The sequence below is a fragment of the Homalodisca vitripennis genome, chromosome 6 (genome assembly GCF_021130785.1).
Source record: "Homalodisca vitripennis isolate AUS2020 chromosome 6, UT_GWSS_2.1, whole genome shotgun sequence".
NCBI classification, from domain to species: Eukaryota; Metazoa; Arthropoda; class Insecta; order Hemiptera; family Cicadellidae; genus Homalodisca; species Homalodisca vitripennis.
In genome coordinates this window covers 9796434-9802433 of record NC_060212.1, presented here as the reverse complement: position 1 = coordinate 9802433, position 6000 = coordinate 9796434, and positions in this window count along the sequence as shown.

The window sequence follows — 6000 nt, the reverse complement described above, 5'->3', positions numbered from 1 at the left end:
CGCAGTGTGAACTGGAGAACAGATAGGGTAGTTCTGACACTTGTCACGTAAGCATGACAAATACAATGATATGACTCTCTACAGCGAGTCCCAAATATCTCATATTTTAATTGTGTGAAATATTCGTTGACGCAGTGTGAACTGGAGAACAGAAAGGGTAGTTCTGACACTTGTCACGTAAGCATGACAAATGCAATGATATGACTCTCGACAGCGAGGCCCAAATATCTCATGTTTAATTATATGAACTATTTGAATGTGAACTGGAGAACAGAAAAGGTAGTTCTGATATTTGTCACGTAAGCCTAAAAAATCAAGCAATATGGTTCACTAAATAAAGATATATTTTAGGGTAAAACAAAGTTCACAAATCTAATTATAATTTCCAATCCATTTTCATTATGTATTGACAACATTATATTTTTATTTGAACCTCTTTGAGTAATGCCTTTCCGAGCGCACAAACCTAGTAAATATTTTTTTCCTATCTCTGAATGCAAACACCACGCTACCAAAATTTTTTTAAGTTAAGTGTTTTTTTTTAATTTTTTAGTTTGATAATCTAAATATTTTAAATATGGTTAATAAAATATACATAATTTCTCCATTGCAACATTTATTGAATTATAAATCAATAGCTGTGTCCAAAATTAACACAAATGTTTGAGAAATTACTTTGAGGACGTGATGAATCAAAAGAAGTAAACGAGTGTAATATCAAGTAGAACGTTGATTGTTTCTTCGGTTGTGATCTGATGAGCTTTCTGTCCAATACAATGCTACTGAGTTCTAAATAGGGCATTCATTCGACTAAATGCATGACAAACAGTCGCCTCATCTTGGGCTCTGAAAACAAAACTAGACATCAGTGAGAGAATAATGGATATTATTCGAAATTAATATTTTGGTACATATTTACATTAAAGAACGCTGTAGACAAATGAAAAGCAAGGAAGCAAGCAATGTCGAGCATTTTTATATTAATATATAAAAATTTAATTACATTTGTTAGTTTCACTGAAACTCGAAAACATCAGGAACGATTTGGCTAATTTTGGTTTAAAAATATTTATAGTCCAAATAAATTTTAGAAGGTGATAAATATTTGAAAAGTTTCTTACAACAATTATTAATTCTGGAAAACTAATTATAATATTTACGACACGTAATTGAAGGTTAACTGACTTTAAACTACACAGTTTTAGTTGAAGTTCACCAAAGTCACAGAACAATTTTAGAAAATACACTGCTTGATAAATAGTGTTATGCATACTGCAAAGACAAATTCACCACCTGATTTTCACCTTAGCTTGCACAAGTAACAAATAAAGCATATATTGCATTGTAAATAATATTACGTATGCACATATTTTCTTGCTCCGGATAAACATCAATATTACTTATAGCATTAGAAACATAGCAGACGCACTGACATTAGAATAAAACCTAAGCTTTTAAACCTAAGATAAAATTTCAAAACCCACATATGTGTTTATTTTCTTGGTCAGAGCAAGAACACAAACTAAAGTGTGGAACCGTAAATAAATTATAGGGGAAGTAAATTTAATCGGCTGAACTGGCCCATATATTACAAACAACAATATTAATATATATATATATATATATATATATATATATATATATATATATATATATATATATATATTCATACAACTCAACCTAAAATAAAACCAGTCCAATTTTATTTACATTTTGAATCTCAATGATGGATACTTAAATAACATGTACCTAATATGTACACGTATGTTTCCGCCATATTATATCCAAAATGCTATTACTAAGAAAGTTATGTCCTTCGATTATGAAAAATTTAGTGTAACACCGCGGGTACCTGCTAGTTCTTCTTTATTATTAACAGAGTTAATCCAAAAAAATACATCGATTCAATGGTTATTGCAGAACGAATGGGGGTCACAGTATATAAGAAGAAAGATGGATGGCATGCTTTACACCTATAGGGAATGTACCAGGTGAACAGTAGAAAGGTCCCAACTCGCCAGAACATGAATAATGTCCTCGGCTGAGAGTCGGGACTAGTGAATATTGTACAGCACAGTTCTATCCTTTTATTGTTATAAGCTCTTGTTAAGTTTTCTAATTGCTCAGTACATTTGAAACACAATAACAATGCATAGTAATGTGTAACAAATAAATTGGATAGTGTAATGAAATTTGTTTTGTCGACTTACAACGTTTAGTTTAGTTTACGGAATTCTGAGTTAACTGTAAAGTAAAGTTATTATTCAATTATGTTCAATGAGCGTGTTTAGAGTGATGTGCCATCAGCCACACTGTGAGGTTTATGCTTATTACTATCTCTGGTTATACTGTGATTATTGCACTATCAGCTGTTCACATCCATATATAGTTTATTTTTGTAGTTATTACAAGTTATTATTTAATTATGTTCGATGAGCGTGTTTAGAGTGATGCGCCACCAGCCACACTGTGAGGTTTATGCTTATTACTATCTCTGGTTATACTGTGATTATTGCACTATCAGCTGTTCACATCCATATATAGTTTATTTTTGTAGTTATTACAAGTTATTATTTAATTATGTACGATGAGCGTGTTTAGAGTGATGCGCCATCAGCCACACTGTGAGGTTTATCCTTATTACTATCTCAGGTTATACTGTGATTATTGCACTAACAGCTGTTCACATCCATATATAGTTTATTTTTGTAGTTATTACAAGTTATTATTCAATTATGTACGATGAGCGTGTTTAGAGTGATGCGCCATCAGCCACACTGTGAGGTTTATGCTTATTACTATCTCTGGTTATACTGTGATTATTGCACTAACAGCTGTTCACATCCATATATAGTTTATTTTTGTAGTTATTACAAGTTATTATTAAATTATGTTCGATGAGCGTGTTTAGAGTGATGCGCCATCAGCCACACTGTGAGGTTTATGCATACCACTATCTCTGTTTATACTGTGAATATTGCAGTACCAGCTGTTCACATCCATATATAGTTTATTTGTAGTTATTACAAGTTATTATTCAATTATGTTCGATGAGCGTGTTTAGAGAGATGTGCTATCAGCCACACTGTGAGGTTTATGCTTATTACTATCTCTGGTTATACTATATACTATACTCTCTGCTTATATATCGGAAAACAATAAAATCTGCAAAAGCACGTAAAATTGAATCAAAATTGAAAAATTGCGAAAGCTTTTCCAAAACTGCTTGGGGCATTATTAAAAATGTAACAACACAGCCAAATTGCTCAAACAATTCCCAAATTCCAAAGCTCAAAATCCAGGACGCAATTACTTCAGATCCCTCTAAAGTGGCAAGTGAGTTCAACTCATTTTTTTCATCTGTGGCATCACTTGACCCATCATTCAAAGGCCTCAATTGCATGTGACATCAACGGCATGTCTGTGTGGCTGCTCAAACGTTGCTCTAAGCTTATTTTGGCTCCACTCACAAATTTGATCAACTTGTCTTTCGCACAAGGCATTTTTCCCTCCCTTTTGAAATCTGCGAAAGTCACACCCATTTTCAAAAAAGACGATCCTTGCCTTGCAAGCAACTATCGTCCAATTTCAATCCTCCCAGTCATGAGCAAAGTTCTTGAAAAGATTTTTTGTCAGATTTGAAAATTTTCTTGATCGTTTTGAAATCCTGTGTTCCGAACAATTCGGTTTCAGAAGAAACAAATCCACAATCGATGCGGTCACAGACCTAATCGATACAGTTGTCGATATCCTGGAGAGAAGAGAACATGTGCTAAGCATATTTCTAGACCTCTCTAAAGCATTCGACTGTGTACGTCACGAAACACTGTTGTACCAGTTGACGACATGTGGTGTTCGAGGTCTGCCACACGAATGGATCTCGTCTTACCTCAGGGATAGAAGCCATTGTGTGCAGATTGCGAATACCCTGTCAGGAAAGGTTCAAATGACTTACGGTGTCCCACAGGGATCTATCCTTGGACCTGTCCTATTCCTTGTGTACGTCAACAGATTGAACTCATCGATCCTTACAGGGAAGATGGTTCAATATGCTGACGATACAACTCTCTGCATCAGAGCAAAAACAAAACATGAATTAGAAATCAACTCATTTTTAGAACTGAATTCATGTATTCAGTATTTTTCAACACTAAATCTGAGGACCAACAGTTCCAAATCAAGCGTTGTCAATTTCTTTCTTCGGCAGCAAGAACCTGACAACTTTGCTGCCGTGATGGCGGATGATGTTCTAATAGAAGAAACTGATTCCACCAAGTTCCTCGGAATGCACCTAGATCGAGGGCTGACTTGGGGCGATCACATTGACAGCATTTGTTCAAAGGTTTTCTCAGGCATTTATGTCTTACTTTGGCTTGGTATATCCACATCTGACAAACGGTTTGAGACTGTGGGGCAGCTGTTCTAAATACAAATTCGAACGTGTATTTAGAAGTCAAAAGAAAGCTGTCCGAATCATTTCAAAATTGAAATTCAGAGATTCATGCAAAAAAACCTTCAGGGAGCTTCGATTGCTGACTTTGCCCTGTCTCTATATCCTGGAGGTTGTCCTGTACTGCCGTTCTAAGTGTAACTTGGTTCAAGGCAGGGACGTTCACCAGTATGGGACTAGAGGTTGTTATACTGTGATTATTGCTGGTAGTGCAATAATCACAGTATAAACAGAGATAGTGGTATGCATAAACCTCACAGTGTGGCTGATGACGCATCACTCTAAACACGCTCATCGAGTATAATTTAATGATAACTTTTGTAAGAACTACAAATAAACGATACATGGATGTGAACAGCTGGTAGTGCAATAATCACAGTATAAACAGAGATAGTGGTATGCATAAACCTCACAGTGTAGCTGATGGCGCATCACTCTAAACACGCTCATCGAACATAATTTAATAATAACTTGTAATAACTACAAAAATAAACTATATATGGATGTGAACAGCTGTTAGTGCATTAATCACAGTATAACCTGAGATAGTAATAAGCATAAACCTCACAGTGTGGCTGATGGCGCATCACCCTAAACACGCTCATTGAACATAATTGAATATGGATGTGAACAGCTGTTAGTGCAATAATCACAGTATAAACAGAGATAGTGGTATGCATAAACCTCACAGTGTGGCTGATGGCGCATCACTCTAAACACGCTCATCGGACATAATTGAATAGTAACTTTTGTAATAACTACAAAAATAAACTATATATGTATGTGAACAGCTGTTAGTGCAATAATCACAGTATAACCTGAGATAGTATAAGCATAAACCTTACAGTGTGGCTGATGGTGCATCACTCTAAACACGCTCATCGAACATAATTTAATAATAACTTGTAATAACTACAAAAATAAACTATATATGTATGTGAACAGCTGTTAGTGCAATAATCACAGTATAACCTGAGATAGTATAAGCATAAACCTTACAGTGTGGCTGATGGTGCATCACTCTAAACACGCTCATCGAACATAATTTAATAATAACTTGTAATAACTACAAAAATAAACTATATATGGATGTGAACAGCTGTTTGTGCACTGATCACAGTATAACCTGAGATAGTAATAAGCATAAACCTCACAGTGTGGCTGATGGCGCATCACCCTAAACACGCTCATCGAACATAATTAAATAATAACTTGTAATAACTACAAAAATAAACTATATATGGATGTGAACAGCTGTTTGTGCACTGATCACAGTATAACCTGAGATAGTAATAAGCATAAACCTCACAGTGTGGCTGATGGCGCATCACCCTAAACACGCTCATCGAACATAATTAAATAATAACTTGTAATAACTACAAAGATAAACTATATATGGATGTGAACAGCTGTTTGTGCACTGATCACAGTATAACCTGAGATAGTAATAAGCATAAACTGCACAGTATGGCTGATGGCGCATCACTCTAAACACGCTCATCGAACATAATTTAATAATAACTTGTAATAACTACAAAAATAAACTATAT